We start from the raw sequence: 23630 nt of genomic DNA, 5'->3' as shown, positions 1-23630 counted from the left end.
CTTATTTGCCTACTGCCTCCCCCCGACACTTTTTTTTTAACTTTTTTTTGTGGTACTAAGAATTGAAATCAAGGCCTTGTACATGCTAGGCAAGCACCCTAGCACTGAGCCAACTCCCTAGCCCTACTTGCCTGCCCTCTTGCCTGGTTTTGTAAATGCTTTTATGCAGGTGGCCATGGATGTCTCCACTGTAATTAAGTAGAACAACATCAAAGTTAGCTCTGCCTCTAACAAGACAGAGGCTGCATTAGTCAAAGGTTTTTGTTTCCACCCATATTCATCATTGAATTCTACTTTATTTTTTAACACAAAGAAGAAAAATCCCTGCAAGGCAGAATGAGAACTATGTTGAAGAAAAGTCAATAAAACAATTTGCTCTTCAAGGGACTGGCAGAGGTAATTTTCACTTTGATCTTACATATCTGCATCCTGGTTTGTACCTGATTTATCAATTTCTGAAGAAGAATCTTCACATTCTACTTTTTGATTACAATCTGTTTTATTGGTTGAGGGCAAAGGTCTTTAATTCTCTCCATGAAGAATGTCCTTATTGGATTACAAAAACAAAGACACTCCTAAATCCAAAGAAAAGTATATAAGGGTGTATTAATTCATGGGAATGACAAGGAATTTCTTGTAAATCACTCCAACCTATGAGTCAGTGAGTGCACCAGAAGCCCCAGTGAAAACAGCAGAAGCCAAAATGCCTGGCTCAATGCAGTTATTTACTGTGTCCTGAATATTTTCCTTCTCAGAACCACAGAATTTTATGACCAATTCAACCCAAAGTTTACAAAAGGGGAGACTGAGGCCCACACAAATAAATTTAACCCAAGATTCCTCAATTTACCCAACTTTCGTCTATTCCCAGCCATTCATCCCACACTATGGGTTGGCAGCAAACAGCTCTCTTAAAAAGCATTGCACGCTGAAGCTGTGGGCATGCAGCCAAAACATAAAGGATGATGTGGTCAAGTGATTTAAAAATGAAACCAATCATCTGCATGTTTAAGTGGCATAATGCCAAATAACCAACTCAATAAATGTTTAAAGCTTGGCCATTGCTTAAGTCTTCATAGCTACTAGGATAGCTTTAAATAAATTGCAGTTTCCTAGAATTAAATGATGCACCTCTTGTCCTTTTGGAAATTCTTTCTCTTTAGTTCAAAAGAGTTTGTGTCTTAAAAAAAGTAAAAGATTACTTCCCTTTTCATGATCATTAATAAGATTGAATTGACTACAAACATATTAGTGACTGAAATAAGATTTTTTTTTTTTTTGTAGTGGAACTGGGGATTGAATCTAGGGCCCTGTGCATGCAAGGCAAATGCTGTACCAACCTAGCAACATCCCCAGCCTCTGAGGATTTCTTGAGGAAGGAGAAAACTGCTGACTCTTACAGCCATGTTCTACATTAGGCAACTAACACTAGATGATTCTGTTATTCTACATACATATACATAGCAAGAAGCAGTTCCACCAAGAATGTCTACTCTCACCATTTATTTAATACAGTGCTAGAATTTCTAGCCAGAGCAATTAGCAAGAGAAGGAAATAAAAGGGATAAAACTTGGAAAGGAAGAAGTCAAATTATCATCATTTGCAGCAGGTATGGTTCTATATTTAGAAAATCTTAAAAACTCCCCTTAGAACTAAAAACAATTTCAGCAAAGTAGCAGGTTACAAAATCAACATACAAAAATCAATAGCTTTCCTACATATCAACAATTAATTTGCTGAGAAAGAAATCGGGAAAACAACTCTATTTACAATAATTTTAAAAAATACCTAGGAATAAATCTAACCAAGGAGGTGAAAGACCTCTACAATGAAAACTATAGAACATTAAAGAAATTGGAGAAGATACAAGAAGATGGAAAGAAATCTCATGCTGATGGATAAGCAGGATTAACATTGTCAAAATGGCCATATTAGCAAAAGAAACATACAGATTCAATGCAACCCCCAACAAAATACCAATGACATTCTTAAAAAAAAAAAAAAAGTCCTAAAATTTATTTGAAAGAATAAATGACCTAAAGTAGCCAAAGTACTTCTAAGCCAAGAAAAAGAAAAAAAAAAGTATCACAATATCTAACTTCAAATTACACTACAGAGCTATAGTAACAAAAAATGCATGGTACTGGCATAAAAACAGACACATAGACCAATGATACATAATAGAAGACACAAAGACAACTTATACATCTAGAGTCATCTAATCCTTAACAAAAGTGCCAAAAACATACATTGGATGAAAGACTGCCTTTTTAACAAATGGTGCTGAGAAAAACTGGTTATCTATGTATAAAAGAATGAAACTAGACCCTTATCTCTCACCCTTCACAAAAAAAAAAAAAAAAATCAATTCAGAATGGATCAAAAACCTAGGAATTAGACAAGAAACTGCAAATCCTAGAAGAAAATGTAGAGTTAGCACTCCAGCATATTGGCAGAGGCAATGACTTTCTCAATAGGACTCCTAAAACTCAGGAAAAAATGCCAGGAGTCAATAAATCAAATTAAAAAGCTTTTGCACAGCAAGGGAAACAATTAAAAGTTTTGCTAGCTACTCTTCTGAAAGAAAATTAATATCCAGAATATATAAAGAACTTGAAAACCTTAACACACAACACAAAGAAAAAAAAAATGAAGTAACCCTATTGACAAATGGGAAAATGAACTAAACAGACATTTCTCAAAAGAAGAAATACAAATGGACAAAAAATATTTTTAAAATTGTTCAACATCATTAGCCATAGGGGAAATGAAAATCAAAATGTCACTGAGATTTAATCTTGCTCTAGTCAGAATGGCATCCATCAAGAATACAAATAATAATAATAATAAATGCTGAAGAGGATATGGAGAAAGATAACCATTTTTACGCTGTTGGTGTAATTATAAACTAGAACAACTACTATGGAAATCAATTTAGAGGTTCCTCAAAAGTCTAGCCATAAAACCATCATATGACCCAGCTATACCACTCCATGGAATTTGTCCTAATGAATTAAAGTTCTTATACTATAGTGATACATGCATACACATGTTTGTAGTAGCACAATGCACCATAGTCAAACTATAGAACCAGTCAAGGTATCTGTCAACAGATGAATGGACAAAGAAAATCAGATATAAAGAAAAATACAATTATGTCATTTTCAGGAAAATGAATGAAACCTGAGACCATTATGTTAAGTAAAAAAGCCAAATTTAGAAGATCAAAGGTCATATGTCTTCTCTCATATGTGGAGGTTAACAAGAAAAGGGAAAAGAAAGATGGGGTGAGGAGATCTTATGAAAAGCATAGAGAGATCAGTAGAACAGAGGAAAGGGTCCAGAAAGTGGGGGAAGAAGAAAAGAAGGATGTGCTGGGGAATAATATTGGTCAAATTATATTGTTATATTATGTGCATGTACAAATATGTAACAACAAATCCCACCATTATGTACAACTATAATGCACCAACTAAAAAATTGGGGAAAATCAGTCTGGCTGTATGAGAGAAGGTTGGTGATCAGAGAAATGATGAGAAAGAGAAACCTCAGAGGCTTCCTGAGGGAGGGGGGCTACCAAAGGGATGAGAATGGATCCTAGCCAGCAAAGAAAGGAAGAGCAACTGAGCAAATTGAGAACGATACTGGCAAAGGAAGCAAGCTTTCCACCACTCAGGATCCATATCTGCATTGGTATAGACCTACGTACTATCAGCAAGATTTATTGACCAGAGATTTGGGAGAATCATGCCCAATGTCAGGAAGTCATGCCTTCTCTTGAGGTGGGGAAGAATAAAAAAGTCCCCTTTTATTCAGTCTTTCCAGACTGAATGGGCCTAGCAGAAGTTGTTGAATTTGGCAGAATATAGGGAAAGAAGCCTAGCCAGCTTAATCAATATTGTTTTATGATCATTAAACTTCAGTCTCGGTTGAAAGTGCTTTTCAGATATTCTCAGGAGGGCAGGCAAAGAAGAATGGAATATGCTGAGACATCGATATTCATGGAGCTAATTATCTGGGAGAATCTGCAGAGGAATCCACTGACCCTGGTATGACACTCATCTCTCTCTAAATGGCCAGCACATTTTGCCCTTAGACAATCCAGCTACCAATTAAGTCAGACACAGTTAACTGAGAACCTACCATGTCCCAGACTTACAGAATGCTAAGATTGAAATGTTGAAACAATACCAAGTAAAAATGTGACTATAATTATCTTCCAGTAATCCTTAAAACGAGAGATGGGACAGGTTCCAGGTGTAGTAACAATTTCCAATTTCTAACCCTAATTCACTTACATAATAAATTTTTAGAATTCAACCATTTCAGTCAAATGAAATTTCACTGTGGCTTCTCCCTGGTGGCAGTAGGAAATCTTAGTATTTCTGTGTACTAAAAGATATCATGAAATTAGAAGACAAAAGAAGTACTATGGGAATATATGTATAGGGTATGACAGGGTATGTCCCTAATCTGAGAGCAGTCACAAGTCAGCAAGACAAACTGCGGTGCCATCCTGCTGAGTTGAAAAGTTTTGTACCTTTGGGATACAAATTAGCATTTTCAGAAAGAGGCTTAATTTTTCCTGTTGAAAATAAGAGAAGAGGGCTGGGGATGTGGCTCAAGCAGTAGCGTGCTCACCTGGCATGCATGCTGCCCGGGTTGGATCCTCAGCACCATATACAAACAAAGATGTTGTGGCCACCGAAAACTAAAAAATAAATATTAAAACTCTCTCTCTCTCTCTCTCTCTCTCTCTCTCTCTCTCTCTCTCTCTCTCTTTCAAAAAAGAAAATAAGAGAAGAGATTACCTTCTCCTCTTTTTACTTAGATGATTTATTTTGGAAAACTCATGTGTACTTTCTCCTCTCTTTGAAATGTATATAATCGTTTCTGGAAACTAAATAGATTCTTGTTATCTTGGTGGCCTGTGAAAGTCTAGACCCTGGGAGGCATCTCTTTGAAATGTAAACATCAAGAAAGACAACACCCCATCTCTGCTTCTGTGGAAGGCTAGGATTTGAACTTCACCATGTGCCTTACTCCAAGAAGAAAAAGTAGCTCCTGTCACACAGGTATGAGAAGTTGGTTTTTCTTCTGGATAAAGGCAATCATCTCACATAGGTGGCCACTCCAGTTAGCAGGTGAAGTTTGAATGAATCCTGTATAACCCTGTATAACAAAAGGTGCTGTCACGTTATCTTCCTTGAAGACTAGGCATTGTTTATATTGAGAACATGTGAGTAATGGGCTATATCCACTTGGCTACATAAAAGGATGAGGTTCTTTCTGTCTTTTCAACCTCTTACTGGATTTCCGGTGATGTGCATCCCATTCTTGTTTAATACTTGTTAAATAACAGAACTGTTTTCTGTCTCTACTACTTTTGTGGAGAGACTTTCTGGGTTGGAGATTTATTTCAAATTATATTTGCCAACATCTGTAATTGTTTTCCGTTCATCTTCTCCTCTAGAACATAAAGTCTAAAATCAAAGACATCGTATTTCTACTACCTGGCATCTTGGAGGTGCTCGATAAATATTTGTTAATGGACAGACCATCAACACATTTTGAGAGAAGTAGCTCGGGATGATGGGTCACTGAAGAAATAGGGAGCCCTGTCCAAAAACTAAAAACAAGTGAAGTGGTGCTGTGAGAAGGCTGCTGGTTCCTAATTCCTCTGTATCCCTCCACTTCTCTTCCCTGCCTTCCCAACACAGGGAAAATCCCCACCACTGGACCTACTACCACTTGCTGCAGCACAAATGTTGACTAGTCTGGCATTGTTGAGTTAGAAGAAATCCTACTTTCCAAAGAGAAAACTGAAGTTGAAGTAACATTCTCTCATAACAGGATATAGAAAACTAGGCCATCTATATAATCACTGCTGTAAAACTGTAAAGTAGATAAAAATACCATTACTTATATAGAATAATAATAATAATGACCCCTGGTAAACAGATTAATGGTGTGCAGTTTATTTTTAGCCCACATCTCATCTGATTCTAGAAATAATTCTGTGAGGTAAGAAGGATAACTATAATTATCCCACATCAGAGATATTGGAACCAGGGCTCAAAGCCCTTATGACTTAGTCAAGGTATGGCCGAACAGAATTGTCACTAGGACTGTGTCCGTCACATGTGTACTCCAGTGCCCTTCCAATTTGCTCACATAAACTCCTAATCTTTAACAATGGAAAAGGTGAGAAATCTTACCCACAAAGACTTTTCCCAAATGATTCTGCTGCCCAGCTAGGGACTGACTCAACTCTATTCTGATTTTCCAAGACTCCTGTGCTCTGCCTTCAAGCTGCCGTAGGCATCACTTAACATCTGACTGACAGGAAGGTGTCATGATTTTGCCATGATGCCTCCCTCCTATTTAGCAGCCTTTATTTTCCAATTAGAACTCACTGATGGTAGAGATACTACAAGAAGATAGCATGGCCTGTCTAGACCTGGTTCCTGTATCTCTGATGTGGGATGATTACAGTTATCCTTCTAACCTCACAGAATGATTTCTAGGATAGAAGGGTAGAGAAGAAGGTTTCATTGTAAAAGCAGGGAATGTCAAAAGATATACAAAACTAGGACTCAGTGGAAAAGAGGAGAAAAAATTTTCAGTACTATTACCAGAGGTGAGAGGTTAGTTGGAAAAACAGCCTATGTATTTGCATTCATTCAATAAACATCCACTGAGCTCTTTTTTATGTGCAAGGCATTGGCTGCACAGTAAGGAATAGACTGTGGCCCCCGCCTTTGGGACTTCACAAGAGAGTGAGAGAATAGAGAAGCAAATGAATAATTAATACATTTCAATTTGTAAGTGCTTCAAAAGCAGCATCAGCTATTAATAATCATCCAACCAGAAGTAGAATATTCATCCAAATAGTAATGGATAGAAAGTTTCACAAAATTCTAGAATTGAATAATAAATTTGTCCAGCATAAATACTTATGAAAATGAAGGTGGTAAGCAAATATCATTTTGCACTTAATGAGGGGGCCTGAAAAGTGTTGGGAGGTAAATCCTTGAAGGTTGTGTGGCGGATGAAAAACTGAATAAAACATAAAAGGTGAGAAAAATAGAGTCAGAAATATAAGCTCGCCATTATAAGCATGCAACAAGACAGGGAAGAGATAATTAAATAAAACAGAGAAGTCGAGAGGGAGTCCCAAGATAAGTCAATCTTAAACTGAGTTTAAAGGCTGGAAAAGAGTTTAGGTGAAAATGAGGAAAATAAACAACTTTTCAAAGAAAAGAGTGAAGAAACCACAGATGTTCCGACTAGCATGCCAGGTTTGAAAATTCACAGAAGGTTGGCATGATTAAAGGGTGGGCTTGCGTGAGGCTTAGAGGAAGAGAAGGATGCTTCACAGCAGGTAGCTCAGGTAGACCTTCTACGTTAAATGAGGCTCTTGGACCTCATGCTGAAAGCTACTGAAATATTTGAAACAAAATAGGACCTCTTTGAAACTGCAACATAACCTACTCCAGAGGAGGGCTGAGGACGAGATGAGCAAGAGTTAAGTGGAAGATCCAGTGGACCCTGTTCTTTTCTGTCAGGACTCCCTCTCCACAATTGTATAATGATCAGGCAGCATGGTTGAGAAGGGCTGATAGGTTCTCCTCCAGCCCTGAGGATAAGCAGTTGGCTTCCTTCTGGGCCAGTTAAGATACTCCTTTCTCATGCATCCCTATAATTTAAGAGGGCCTGAATCCAGGATATGCTTTAAAAATATTATTGGATGCTGTTAAATATAGCCCATGGAAGAGATCCAGGGAGTTCCCAGAGTTCTTGAAGTGTAGGGGTTGTAGTTTAGGGCATTGTAATAAACAGCACTGTAACAGGAAAGGATAAGGAGGCAGGTGTTGTCATTCAGTCTTCAAATCAACATGAATTAAGTACATTCTGCATGCCAAGTGCAAAGCGAGGTCTAAAAGACGATTTGGAATAAATACAAGTAAGAATAAAACACAATTCTTGTCCCTAAATATCTTACTTTTAACAAAACCTTCAATTATTATTCAATACTAAAATTGTTAAATGCATAAAATGGTACAAGTAAAGGAATATGATCATTTAGGGGGAAAAAAAGGCAACTTATAGTGTTGCTGTAAGAATCAGGAAAGCCCTAAAGCAGAGTTGGTTCTCTAGTTGGACCTGAGTGAGATGAAATTTGGACACAGAGAGATAGGGCACAATTAGCATCCAAACAGTCAAGGAAGATGAGATTAAATGTCATTAACATGGATCCTTAGATAGAAGAAGAGAAAGAATTTCAAAAGCCATTAAAATTGCTTAGGAAAAGGAAGGCAAACAGAGACAGTGGGAGACAGTTGTTTCATCATTGGAAGCATTCAAAACATGAGAATCAGTCAGAGGTTCAGGAGTGGGCTCTGAGTAAAGACTTCTACATATAGGAAGGGAGGCAGAGTTTCAACTGAGAGGGACAGGGGGAGGTACCAGATAAAGGACTGACTCTCCACAGTGTGATGAGGGTCCAGGAGGCCATGGTAGTAGAGGGGAGCAGGAAAGAGTAATGGAAGAACCTGTGTGCTAGCCTTCTTCAAGGGAATGTGATGTCTCAGATTGGAGACAGCAGGAATGAGCATCTGTTGATTGCCAGAACAGGAATGAGGTCAGCAGAGAGAGACATGAAGGGTGAGCACAGACATCTTGTCCAATGGGAAATATGGACTTAGAAAAATAGCAATCATCTGTCTTCCTGTTAATGCTCCTTCCATCACTCTGATTTCTTAGTTCAGAATTCCTCTTGCAGTGCAGTTTCACACCAGAAAGCAATCATATACACAGTGGGGTAGGAATGAGACTTTTTCTGCTGCTTTTCTTTTACCCTGATTTTAACTTTAAAATTTTAGAATCAAGTGGAAGTTAAACTTACTTCCAGTTCTAATTTAGGATGGGACAAGTCCTTGGCACAGTAAGCTTCTGCAGACAGCTGTTGTCTTTTGGTTTCCCTAGCTCCTAACTTAACCTCTAGCTGCCCCTACCATCACCGACCTCATCATTCTGAGATTGAACCATTTCCACCTCTCATGAAGCACATCTCTTGGCATTCCATTCTAAAACTCCCAGCCCTATCTGTGTGGTATTTTGCAATACTGATAAACACCTGTACAATGTAAGAACCGAGAAACCAAGAGAATGAAAGTAACACTATAGTTTTCCTGTCAAGCACACTAATACATATTCTACTTCTCACAAAAATACTCAGAGAGCTAAACATGGTTAATTTTATTTTATCTGAATATTGTTAGATGTTATAGCAGGAATTATGGAACAAAACTAGTATAGGAAAAACTAGTATAGGGTTGAGTCTTGAAGCCTGCATGGCTTCCCTGCCTCGGGAGGTGGTGTGTGATGACCAAGGCATCATCTGTGGCTGAAGCTCTTCTTGTGAAAATGTGTGATGGAGAACAATCAGTCTAGAGCCTCTAAGAGAGTCTAGTGGTGGTTTTTCTCAGAGGGTGTGAAAATGAAAATGGGCAGTTGCCTTGGCAACAAAAAAGAGATAGGCAAAAAGGAACCAATTACAGCCACAGAAATGTGTCAGTGACCCAGCCTGGGAAACAATGTACAAAGAGCAGAGGGGCAGAGTGGGAGAAAAAGAATCCTAGTACTGTTGTCATTTGATTCATTCATGGCTGGACATTTTAGATATCTTGTTCCCTTAGGAGACATTCTCAAGCAACTCCCTGTATGCTGAGGGCAGTCTGGTGTGTGTGTGTGTGTGTGTGTTGGGGGTGGGGGGGTGCCCCAATACTGTTATCAGAGTGAAGTCAAAGTAAGAATTCAGGAAATCATAGCTTGAGGAAAGAATTTGTCACATGATCACTATTGTAATTACCAAATGGGACATTTTATTAAATCCAACTTTCTTAAAAAAGACATATTTAGGAATTCAGTAGAGCTATAACAGTCTTACCAGAGTATTTCTAAATCAGCATATTTTTGCCATCATAATTGATTTGTTAGCATTTTTCTTCTCAAGTTATTTTTGAGTGTTCTGTGATGTTTTTAAAAAAATCTTGATAAATTCCTCACATGATTTGATGCCCAAAACCATAACTCAGGAATTATTCCCAAATATCTCTGATGATTGTGGAATACTGGTGAACAGGGCAAGATAAAAAGTTTTTCATCTGTTTTCCTCATATAAATGAGGACAAAAATGAAAAAAGAAGGAGCAATTTAAGCCAAGTAATTATCCACGGAGCCAATCCAATTTCTTTTATAATTTTTAATTACATGAGTAATTCAAGATATATTCTTCTCCTAAAAATTCTAATAACTCAAAGCAAAAGGCCCCAGTTACCACAATACTCAAACCCACTCCTCTCCTTGGAGTTATCCCCTACTATTAGTGTTTACCCTCCTAGAACTTTTACAATCTGGTTAACATGTGTCTATATGTATACATGCATAATCTATGTATTACTCAATATGCATTGAGCATCATGTTTCTTAACTTACAAAGCCAAGAGATGTGGTTCATATACCTTTGAGATATAATAAGTTCAAACATACACGTATACTTCCTTGTTTTTAACACTACATATCGTTTATTTCAGGGTTGCCTTTGCCACTTTAAGAAGTCAATCCCAAGTGCCCATAGCTGAGAACAGCAGAAGCTCACGTCTTGGTCATATGCCAGTCCAGTCCAGTTGTGAGAATTGATGAAGGTCAACATGCAGCTTTCCTCCTGGAAAGCTCAGGAACCCTTTCATATGGTTGCTGGCCCCCTTCTACAGTTTTGTGATTATCTGCAGATAGTCAGCAAAATATGGAAATGGCACATCCATTTTTTAAAAGACATGTCTTAGGAGTGACATGCAGTACTTTTTCTGTTCTTACATTAGTAACTTCAAGGGAATTGCTAATTTAATTTCTAAAGTACTAATTTCATTATTATGTCATTGAAAGATTGTCTCTAGTTTTTGTTCTTATGAGAAATGCTGAAATGAAAACTCTGGTGCCTGCTTTTATAAATACACAGATAAGTATTTTTTCTAGTATAAAAAGTGAGATATATACAGTAGAATAGAGGGAGGGGAGCTGGGAAAGGGAGGGGGGAAGTGAAAGGGGGAAGTACTAGGGATTGAATTGAAACAAATTATATACCATGCTTTTATATTATGTCAAAATAAATTCTATTGTCATGTAAAAATCAAATAAAACAGCTAAAAAAGAAAGTGAAATATATAAATGATGATTAAAAGATGTGTACAGGGAAATAAAATCATTAAGTCTAAGAGGTGCCTGTATTCCTGTGTTTATTGAAGAACTATTCACAGTAGCTTAGACATGGAATCAATCAAGATGTCCAGATTCACCCAACAGATGAGTAGATAAAGAAAATATGGTATATATACATCAGGGGATATTATTCAGCCATAAAAAAGAATGAAATCTTGTCATTTACAGCAACAGGTACAGAACTGGAGGACAGTATATCAAATGAAAATTGACAAGCACAGATAGGCAAATATTCATGTTCTCACACATTTTTGGAAGCTAAAATTATTGATCTCTAGAAGAGTAGAAGAGCAGTCACTTGAAATTAGGAAAGAGTGGAGGGGAAAAGCAAGCTTAGATGACAGGTACCAAAGTTGTCAAACATGGATTGAGGTTGTGGCTCGGTGGTAGAGCGCTTGCCTACCACATGTGAGGCATTGGGTTCAATCCTTGGCACCACACAAAAAAATAACAAATAAAGATATGTTCATCTACAACTAAAAAAAAGTCAAATATTAAGAATTATTTCTAGGATTCGATAGCACAGTGGGTAACTACACTCTATAACAATTTATGATATATTTCAGAATAAGTAGAAAAGAGGAGTTCAAGTTTCCAAATACACAGAAATGAAAAATATTTTAGATGAATATGCTAATTACTTTGATTTGATCATTATATGTTGTATTTATGTATCAAATTATTGTCCTGTGACCAATCAAGATGCACATTTATATCAATTTAAAAATTTTAAAAGAATGTGAACATTTCTCATTTTAATGGAGACTGTCAGAGTCAGACTATTCTCCAGAAAAGACTGTCCAAATGCATATTCCACCAACAATGTGTGGTTTTCCTAAATCCCTCTAATACCAGCTGTTAATAACCATTTACATTTTACCAGTATGATAAATAAACATGATATCTAATTGCATTTTAAAGATTTCATAATGATGTTGAGCATCTTTTAAAATACTCACAGTACCTATTTATATGAGTGCATGTAAATTATTAGTCACAACTTTTGCAAGTGTTTTGTTTGTTTGCAGGTATAACAAAGTGTTCAAGTGGAATTGTTGCAGTATAGTTTAACTGAGACCAGAGGACCTAGAATCAGCACCACAGGCATTACACATAATATAATGGAAAGAAAGCAAAATCTGAGCTTTAAAAAGTAGGTAGTTGGGTAGTGTTTGGGGATACTTTACTGAGCACTCATATCTAATCCATAAACAACCTTGGAAGGGCAGTCAAAGACTGGGGATATTCAAAGGGAATTTGAGAGAGAGGTGGAGAGGTACAGAAAGTACATTTCTCTTGACCATACTAGAAAAATAGTCTTAAAAGTTGCTCCTCTCAACCTAGAATTTGAACTGTCTCCTGGAACTTGAGACTTAAAGTCTAAATGACTTGGAAAATATCTAAATGAAAGTTACAAAGGAGACATAGCTACTCTTCAGGCAGAAGAGAAGGAGGTCACTCCCCAGAGTTTGATGGAACAAAGAATATATATAATTTTCCTTGACCCAAAATGGTCTCTGCAAAAGAAAAAGCCAACTTCATTTAGTCTTAAATGCTGTTTTAAAGGCCACTGCTGGGAGAGGGGGTGCATTGAAGTGATTTTGGTAGAAAGAAACTAGAAGTATGTGACTACGCGTTTAAGCCACTGAGGAAGAAATAAGAATAACTTTTCTGAAGAATCCATTTACCATTGTCAAAGTTAATTACAGAGGAAGAGAACACAATCATGGAACAGAAGAGGTCTCAAAAGATTTCACAAACATATCTCACGCAGGACAGATATTCCACACATGACTGTATCAGTATTAATAACATGTATCACATATATACCTTTTACCTCCCAAACTCACCCTAATTTCAACTCTGGAGGAGCCACAAGCACACTAGTAAGTGGAAGAAGAAGAAAGTATGGGGTGTGAATACTGTAGTCATGGGGAAAGATTTTCCACACATTAATTCCTGTGCAGGCTGGTTCATAAGTTAACACCTTTCACCTGGGTTTGGTGGAACATGCCTGTAATCCCAGATGCTCTGGAGGCTCAGGCAGCTGATCACAAGTTCAAAGCCAGCCTCAGTAACTTAACGAGGCCCTAAGCAACTCAGTAAGACCCTGTCTCTAAATAAAATAATTAAAGGGCTGGGGAATCTGGCTTAGTGATTAAGCACTGCTGGGTTCAATTCACTGTACCAAAAGAAGAAGAGAAGGAGAAGGAGAAGGAGAAGAAGAAGAAGAAGTTTACATCTTCCACATGATCTGTACAGGCTAAAAATCTGAAAGACAGTGACAAGATGAGAAAATAGAATAAAGCAGGGCTTATCCAAATTTGACAAATTAAGTTTCATCACTAAATCTGTGCTGAACTTTGGTTTGCTGGGATTTTGTGATAGAGTAGTACCTGGGCAGGAAACACAGCTCTGTTTGCAACAGGATGTGGGATGAAGGATCTGAAGGAGCAAAGATCAGCCAGACCCTCAGGAAGAGAGGGCATGTTCAGTGCTGACATCTGGGGACAGCTTTTTTTCTACCTATTTATGTCTAAGTCCTGTGAAATTGGAGAAAAATAATTAACCTCTAGCAACCTAACACACCTGAATTTCCAAGAAACTGCAGCATTGGCAATTATCTGAATTCAATGGATATACAGTGTCTGCATACTTTAGACAACTTTTCGGTTTGATTTAGCGTGACTTTAAATGAGTTGATACATTCTAACTGCTTAGAAATGGGTCAGGCATAGAGTAAATGCTGAACAAGCAATGGGGTTATTATTATTAAAATTATCAATTTCTGTATAAACAACAACAAAAAATTATCCAGGGCGATTTTGTTCACTGATTCCATAGTCATTGAGCTGTGATGCAGTTTCTATTTTGTTAAACTAAAATTACTTTAGTCCCCTTGGGGAGGGAAAGTGTGTGTGTGTGTGTGTGTGTGTAAGATTTTAAATAAGTGCTGAAATAAGCTAAATGAAATTATATTGTCACAACAGAACCTGTAAATTTACAAGATAAAAACCATTGTACTACTGTGAGAGCCAGTGTTGATATTAATATAATACCTCAAAACCAACTATTCTTCCCAGTAATTGTGCCATGGAAGAGCCATGAAATGGTGTATATAAATTAAGGCAAGATGGAAAGAGCTTTACTATCTATAATGAGTAGCCAGGGCACAATAACCTCAGTCAGTGAGAAAGAAGTGATCATAAACCAGAAGACTACAGTGGTAGGAAACAGACTTTGGTGCAGGTCACTGATAGTCTCTGGTTAATCACAAGTTATCAGCAACACATGGCAGTAAAATCCAACTCTTTGTAGAGTCACTCTCCTCCACAGGAAGAAGAATTGGGACAGAGAAGTCTCTAGTGGCTGTCTGCTCCTAAGGGGACCACTTAAAGCAGGTGGGAAGTACTGGGGAAAATCAAACGAAAGCAAAAATCTAATAGATGTGCAGCCATGAACTCATTTGTGGAGTCTGCTCTTCCACTTTGTTTGATAAAACTGGTTAAGAAAAATTCCTTGTAATCTTCAAAGCCATCCTGGCAATTGAGATCAGTTCACCTCAATAAAGATGGAAATGGCACTGACTAATATGGTACTATGCATTTTAGGAATGTAGTGATGATCAGCATAGCTACCACTTTTGGGTAGTTCAGAAGAAGTCCTAAGATTCCCCAAACTCAAGTTCTCACCAATGGCATGTGTTGGAAATCTCACATGCAGGAAGCTCTATCTCTCTCACATACAAATGGAAGGTAAGTATGGAGGAATAAAAAGGGAACAAAGTTGCCAGCCACTACAAATTTTACACAGAGACAGTGCCTCACTAGTAGGCACATAATAGGAACTTCCTTGATAGTAATGCCCCATGGGAAACATTGGCCCTGCGAAGACTGTGATTTCTTAACATTCTATATTCATCAGCATAAACTTGTCATTAGATAATGAATAGGGGTGGTGGTTAATTTCTCACACTTGCAGTTGGAGAAACTCAATATTCTTACTCAGTGAACATGTAGGCCAGGAGAAGAGATCCTGTGTCTTCCAATCTACAAATACAAACTGTACCAAAAAATACTTAATGCTCATCTACTTTATGGGCTAGTCTAGAATTCAGTCCAGTTAGAGGCCCAGTAGAAACAACATGGAGAGAGAGGAGGGTGGACAGTGGAGGAAGTGGGCTTGACAACATTTGTACATGGACCTAAGATGATCAGAAAAGGTGTAGCACACCTGTGCATCCTTTCTACATGCTCACCTGTAGATAACACCTGCATTGTGAGCTCAGCATAAACAAGAAATTAGCATGGAGGTGCTATCACTGCTCATCAGGTAATATCAGTTAAAATTTTCAAGGAAAAATAAAGAAAAGAAAGGGGGTGGTAAGGGGAGGTAGAGGGAGGGAGGGAGGAAGGAAGGGAGAGAAGAAAGGGGGGGAAATGAAGGAAGAAGGAATAAAATGCTTTTGAAATTATCTAGCACTGTTGTCTAATTTTGCAAATGAAGCAACTGAGACTCAAAGAACCAAGTAAACTAAAAAGAGGACAAAAAAAATTAATATTACCCAAAGCTGCAGTTATACAACTCAAAACATGTATGGAAAGAGTTGTGCTTTCTAAAAAGGGGAGCTGGGAATAGGATGGAAATGCACATTAAGTAATAGCATCATAGGAATTAATTGTATTCTAGCTTATTTTACGCAATATATTAGAAAGTTTTATTTAAAAAATAAGGAAATTGGTGTCTCTGAACCATCTCCTATGGACTGAATATTTGTGTTCCCCAAAAATTCATGTGTTAAATTCCCAATCCCCAATGTAATGGTATTTAAACTCTGGGCCCTTGGGAGCTAATTAGGATTTGATGAAGTTATGAGGATGGGGCACTCACAGTGGGATTAGTGCCCTTATAAGAAGATACAACAGAGAGGTTCCATTCTCTCTCCTTCCTTCCCTCCCCAGCCCCTACAATGTGAAGAGAGAGGGAGAGGAGGGTGATTATTCACAAACCAAAAAGAGAGTCTTCAGCAGAATCTGACCACACTAACACCCCAATCTTAGACTTCCAACCTCCAGTATTGTGAGAAAATATATTTCCATTATTTAAACAACCCCATTGGTAGCATTCTGTTATGAGCAGACTAAGAGTAGACTTAGACACATACACACATACATACATACACATGTGGAATCAATCCTCTACCATCTATAGCAATGATTTTTTATTTCCCATCTGGAATATCCTGTTCCTCAGCCATCCCCTCCCAACCACACACACAGACACATGTTCCTGTTATAATTATGAATATTCTTTGTGACCTTGTTCAAGTTTCATCACCTTTTGCAGCTTTCCAGATCCTGTTCTAGTCAGAATGATTCAGTCCTTTCTCAGCCCACACAAAACCCAAGGTATTGTAGAATTGTTGCCTTTTAATTCAATTTATAGTACATGAATGAAAATCTTACTTTAACTCCCCCTAGACTTTGAGCCCCCAGACCCAAGTGTCTGGTTCCATTAATCGTGTCCTACATAGCATCCTTTATGACTCCAAGCAGCTTCCCAATAAATATATGTTGCATTTAGTGGATTCGACTATTGAACACTTACTCAGTCCCTGGATGAAACTCTCTCCAGACACAAAAGAGATTGGCAGATCCCAACAGGGTTGGTATGCAGCTTTATCTTCCTCTAACATTTAAGAAACCGCCTGCAGATTCCTCCAGCCTTCCAAGCATTCAGAAATCGATGACAACAAATGGTGTCGTCAAAGGGCCAGGTCACAGGGGAGCACACACATAGGAGGTGCCAGGGGATGGTCCACTGATGCAGGCCCCACAGAAGCTTATCAAAGCTGCTTCCACTGGCCCATCACACAGAGCCAGGTCAGGCACAGGCAAAGGGCAGCTTGCTGATTTCTGTCCTCACTCCTGGAGTGATGTCTGTGTCATTCAATAAGGGAATGAAGGTGAAATATCTCAGTCTGGGGCCACAAGGCATGGAGAGGAACAAATAGCCACTTGTATTCCTGCAAGATAAGGGAGCAAGAGGAATGACAAAGCAAGAATAAAAGACTGGCAAGCCAGGGGTGCAGGAGTGAGCTGTGCTCTCACCGTGCAGGGAAGGAGGATGGAGAGCAGCTCAGTGTGTGTGGAATGCGTCATCATTTTAATCCCCACAGGCAGGTAGAAGCATCTAGAATTGAAACACAAAAGGAGCATAGCATCACTAGTTTTTCAATGTACCGGTTAGCACACTGGCCAAGCGCTGGAACCCTGAACTAAATTAGAAATTCAGAAACACCCTAATCCACACTTATAACGAGGAGCCCTGATTTGTGATATAACTCTTTGCCTCAGCACCCGCTGCTTTATCTTCTTAACCCTCATCTACCTGGGAGCCCCTCCACACAGCCCATCCCTCAACTCTCCCCTCCTTTGAGGCACCTGTCCCTTTACCAGAGCAGCCAACTCAGGAAATGTAGTAAAACAGATGAAAGTCTTGAGAAAGAAGCTGGGAAGCCTGGGGTAGAAAGATTGACTGGAAAGGGAGAGAAAAAGAAGGGAGTTAATTTAAGGCCTGAGAAAGCCATTCTGACATTCTCATTCCAGCATTATCTTTTGCCCGGCAGCTGCAGCTGTTCACCCACTTTCATCACGGGCATAAACAGTCCATATCTGCAATTACAAGTGCCCCGGGAGCAAGCATTAGTATGCTGCATACGGTCTGGGAAAAGGTGTGATGTTGGGCTTCATCCTGCCTTAGAAGTCCCTAGCACACATGTCCAGGAACAAAGGGAAAAGAAGTGCAGAAAAGCAGAGCCTCTCTGTTGGACGTCAGAGCCCATGTCTGAAGGATGAGGTCAAATGGTTGTGTCAGAATCAAAGGAGAGGGTAAAAAGAAGAGAGAAAGCATTGTTTGTGGCCGAGACTGATTTTTTAAACCCATCTTAAAGAAATATCTACCCACTAAGAGCTTTGGGCTAATTTAAGGGGGAGGTAAAACAATAACAACAGGGAAGAGAAATTCAGCCTAAAGCCAAGCATAGGGGGGCCAAGAAAAACTATCAAATATTTCTTCTCTTTTCCTCTCATTTCATCTGTTGGTTTGCATTTTGTCATCATCCCTTTGACTAGTTAGAATAGCAAGCCATTACACCTGGAATAGAACACTCCATGTGTCCTGCCCAGGTTTTGATCTGTCTCAATCAAACTAAATGGCTCAGCCTTATGCAGCAACCTATTTTTTAGTACTATGAGAATTTGATTTATAAAGTCACCCAATTAGAAATCAAGAAGAAAACTGATAATAAATATAAAAGGACCCAAGCAACTAGTAATAGGGAACTAAGTAAATAAATAGTAACATATATATTTACTAGAAGCCATGCAATGAGTGATTTCACTGTGCATTTCCTAAGCTAGTAACATATAGCTACAAATCAGGAGCTCCATAGGGAAGCTGTTGTAGCACAGGGATCTCTGATACTGACAAAACAAGTTCTTCTTAGACAAGAAGAACTTGTTTTATCAGTATTTAAAAGCAAGCGCATTTCTGGCCAGGCTTAGAAGTCAGTCTTCCCATCTATGCTGTGCACATCCATGCCTAAGCTAACATACAGATATCAAATGACCACTTAAAACAGCCCTAATTCCTCACTGAGGACTGAAGTCCTGGTTCTGGTAAACTTCAAGAGATTAGGCAGACAATGCCTCTAGTAATTTTAACAATGTCTATTTTCTCCTTCCTTACTAACTGAAACCTAATTTGTTTTAGAGCAGCAATATTTCTTGAAACAAACAAACAACAATAACAACAACAACAACAAAACTTTCCTAACCTTCTTGGTATTTAAATTGGCTCTAAGTAAGAAGATGTGTAAGTGGAGTGCATCAGAGAGGACTTCTAGGAAAGCTCTGTTGAAAGAAGTAGTCAGCCAGCAGGTGCCTTTGCCCACATGTGATGTTGAAGTGGAGTGGCCACCTTGTGACCATGAGGCAGTGAACATAAGGCCAAAATCCACATGCCAAGAGCAACTAAACAGGAAGCAGAGCACTGGCTCCCAATTGGCATTGTGAACCACAATACCTGCTCTATGCCATCTGTCTTATATTTCTAGTCACATGCAAAGGAAAAGAATAAGAAAAAAATGTTCTTTGGGTTTTCTGTAACTTCTTTCAATCAATTTATAACTTATATAAGAGGTACCCACTAAAATCTGGGAAAAGTAAAACCCAATGCTTTTCCCCAATCTTCCCTGAAAGAGAAGCCAAATCAGTATTTATTGGTTATTTGTGTACTGCATTGTAGAGAGTCCCATCAAAATTCACGTCCACTCAAAACCCATGAGAGTGACTTTATTTGGAAATAGGATCTTTGTAGAAATAATCACGTGAAAATGAGGTCCTACTGAATAAGGGCTCTCTAAATTCAATTTCCCTGATGTCCTCATAAGAAGAGGGAAATCTGGACACAGATAAGAGAATGTTATATGAAGATGGAAGCACAGACTGGAGTACTATTATCTCCAAGCCCAGGAATGCTACGTAATACCAACAACCCCTAGAAGCCAGGAAGAGAGACATGGAGCAGACTCTTCCTGAGATCCTCCAACAGGACCAGTTTACTGATAACTTGATTTCAGACATCTGGCCTTCCAAACTGTGAAAAAATAAATTAAATCCTATTGATTTAAACCATATGGCAGCCGCTGGAAATGAATACACTTGGTTTGTAAACTATTTATTTGCAAATATGTATTTTTATATCCCATATATTAATAATGGGAGACTTCTGAGGAAGACTAAGGAAACTAAATTCCAATACCGAGCCCTGTGAGATAGGTGAAAATTCAAGGCTTCTTGAAAGTTTTATACTGTTATTGGTCTACTGTGGAGGCAGATGTGGCCAAGAAAAGGAAAGAATCCCATGCTGTGGAGCAGTAGCTGTACCTTTCTTTGGAGGACAGCACTTACCCAGTTGAGGCCATGAGATGAGACTTCTCAGAATATTTGGTGAGCATAAGTCAAACATAGGAATAATATAATATGTATAAGTGAACAAACTATAGTACATTGTTTATTGGACAACCCCCATTTGGAAAATGGCATATCTAAATATTGATTTTAAATGTCCTAGTATTTAAATTATCAAGAATTTGATAAATAAGAATAAAATCCTACTCAGCAGAATACTATGATAATTACACATAAAATTGTGGTAATTGTCGACAGAAAAAAAATCAAGCTGGTTACAAAACAGCATTTATAGTATGTTTCCATTTGTTAGAGAGAAAAATATGAGATAATAGAAAAATAAAGTGAAAAAAAAATAGTAAAAAGGTAACAATAAATATGCTCTGATCAGAGAAGACCTGAAAATTGTAATATCTTAACTGAGCCTAACTGTGCAACTTTGCTGGTGCCTCTGGATACAACACTAAGCATGCAATAAACTAACATTCTCAGAACAATAACCAGAAACCATCATTTCTAAAGATCCTTAGTAAGAAGTAAAATGCCCTTCTTTAGCAAATGATTAAGTTATATGATCTATTAAAAATTCTTTATCTTCAGATGCATTCAGTGAATGAGTCCCTAATCCAAGAAGCAGCAGGCTAGCATTTCTCCCTGGTGGAACACAACTGAACTAGCAAAGGACAGATTATTCTTTTTTGCACTTGTGAGCCTGGAACCCTCTTTGAGCCCTGTAAATCTGAGTCTTAATGAACATTAATGCCTGAAGAAAAGGCCAAGTCTGGACTACTAGACTCAGGAGAAAACTAAAATGTTCCTCCACCCTTGGCTGGAGGACAATTTTTGAAAGGAGATGGTGGACTGAGAGACCCAAGGAGAGGGTCACAGGGATCCATGAAGACCAAAACAAGACAAGCATTGTCCAAACTGCCTGACGGTGCACAGACCGAATGCATGAGCAGTGAGATGTCTGCATTGTAGCCGGGAAGCCAACAAGCAGAGAGTTTTCTATTACAGGGATGTCCAAGAGTAAAGCAGGTCAGTGATGGACAGAAAGGGAAAAGGTATGAAAAATTAAATTAAACAAGATATTATTTTTCTACACATAAGTTAAAAAAAAATTTAAGAGGAAAAGGCAACTCAATAAACAAGACATGCCTGGACCACTTAGTTCTGCAGAAATTCCCCAGCTCTGAACCCCTACCTGCCTGTTCTTCCACCAGTCTATGTTCAGCCTTCCCTACCTTCCTGTGTTTTTGTTGTTGAGTTATTGACGGTCTACCCTGACCTTCCCACAACCTTAGTGCTTGTCAGTTCTCCTTGCTTGATCACCTTCTGTTCTTCCCCCTCACTATACAGAAAGAAAGTCTGAGGCCCAGGGAGTCAGTGGAAAAACCAAGACCAACCCCCAGCCCCCTGGAAGTGCAGCATACATCTATTTTCCCAGCTTTTCAAGCTGTATCCAGAAGAAGGGCCTTTCTTTGTAGGATGAAGATATTGTCAGTAGCAATTACATTGAAATTCTCATGTGAAGGAGCATCTACAGATGTTAGGTTTCATATCAAGTGATTCAAGGCTTAAGAATAAAGATAGGCTACAGAAAATATAAGTTAATTCAAGCACAAATATTGAGGAAATAAATGCCTTTGCTTTCTCAGATTTAGCCTATTCATTTACCAATATAAGCTCACTTAATGAAGACCTAGAGGCCATCTCGTGTAACATGAAATATTAATGATGGTCTTATGTGTCACCAAAGGCTGGAAACTAGAGGATCACAAAAACAGAATGTGGAAGAGGAACAATTAACATCAATAATTTGGACTACTTCCAGATGGCCAAACTAAAGGGCCTCTTTTACAAGTCAAAGTACAAACGGTGCAAATTGGTCAGAAAAACACATCACTAAAGATTAAGACTGGAGCCTAGATCCAATATAAAACTTCAAATAATTCAGAAGTAAGTTTTTAGTGGAAACATAGAAAATTACAATAGCATACACTGACTTTCCCAGGCCTCAGCAGTGTATGGGTAAAAAGGATCAACATAAAAATTTTAAAACCCTGTAATTCCATCAATTTATTCTCTAGATTCATGAAATAGTGTCAATAGGCTGTCAGAATCTCAGTTATTTATTTTTTTCTTTCACCTTTTTATTGGTGCATTACAGTTGTACATATTGATGTGATTTGTTGTTACATATTCATACATGCACAGAATAGAACCATAGAATTTAGCCAATATCACTCTCCAGCACTCCTCTCTCTTGCTTCTACCCTTTGGTCCTCTTCCTCTACTGTTCTCCCTTTGATTTTTAGGAGATCCACCTCTACTTTCATTTTCCTTTTTCCTCTTTAGCTTCTACATACCAGAGAATGCATAGGACCTTTTCTTATTTTGACTTATTTTGCTTAACATGATGGTCTCTAGTTTCATTCATTTTATTGTAAATTCCATATTTCATTTATCTTTATGGCTGAATAAACTCCATCGTGTATCTATACCACATTTTCTTTATCCATTCATTCATTGATGGACCCCTATGCAGGTTCCATAGTCACAATGCAAGCTATTGTGACTTGTTCTGATTTAAACATAAGTATGAGTTTATCAATGTAGTAGGTAATCTTAATTCTTCAAGGTAAATACCAAGGACTGGTATAACTGGGTCATATGGTGGTTGCATGCTTAGTCTTTTGAGGAGCCTGTGTACTGATATCCATCATGGTTGTACTCATTTACAGTCCTACCAACAGTGTGAAAGTGTTCCTTTTTCTCCACATCCTTTCAGGCATTTATTATTATTCATATTCTTGATGACTGTCATTCTGACTGGTGTGAGATGAAATCTCAGTGTAGTTTTGATTGGCAATTCCCTAATTGCTAATGATGTTGGACATTTTTTAATGTATTTGTTGGCCATTTAAATTTCTTCTTTTGAGAAGTGTCTGTTTAATTTGTTTGCACATTTATTAATTGATTATTTAAATTTTTGTGTGCAGTTTTTTGAGTTATTTACATATTCTGGATATTAATCCTTTGTCAGAAGAGTTGCTAGCAAAGATTGTTGCCATTCTGTGGGCTCTCTCTTCACATTTCTAATTTGCTTTGCAGGAGCTTTTTAATTTGATGGTATCCTATTTATTAACTCTTGGCATTATTTCCTGAACTTTGGAGGTCAGAATCTCAGTTATTTTTGCTTTATGTTCTTTTTTCTAACTCCTCTTTATTACTGATAGATATTCCCCCATACACCCCTCCAAAAAGCCATCTGAATGCAGTGGCTGGGAGCTGACACTGTGATTGACATCAAAGAAGGGAAATTGGATCCAGGCTAAGAATGACCTGGATTCTGCCCTGTGTCACTCACCCTC

The 23630-nt window shown here is 38.1% G+C and overlaps 1 long non-coding RNA gene across 1 annotated transcript in view; it reads right to left on the bottom strand.

Annotated features, from left to right (window-relative positions):
* Window positions 1–16338: 16338 nt before the first annotated feature.
* The window catches only part of LOC125619083, a 62273-nt gene continuing 54981 nt past the window's right edge, over window positions 16339–23630 (bottom strand). Inside the window, exons 4-5 of the long non-coding RNA XR_007350575.1 lie at window positions 17395–17476; window positions 16339–17309 (exon numbers count right to left, since the gene is read on the bottom strand). This is a non-coding gene — a long non-coding RNA (uncharacterized LOC125619083). The remainder of the gene's footprint in view (window positions 17310–17394; window positions 17477–23630) is intronic.

This window comes from Marmota marmota, unplaced genomic scaffold (genome assembly GCF_001458135.2).
Source record: "Marmota marmota marmota unplaced genomic scaffold, marMar, whole genome shotgun sequence".
Taxonomy (NCBI): Eukaryota; Metazoa; Chordata; class Mammalia; order Rodentia; family Sciuridae; genus Marmota; species Marmota marmota.
Note: the sequence above shows the minus strand (reverse complement) of the source record. Positions and strands in the feature narration are given on the sequence as shown.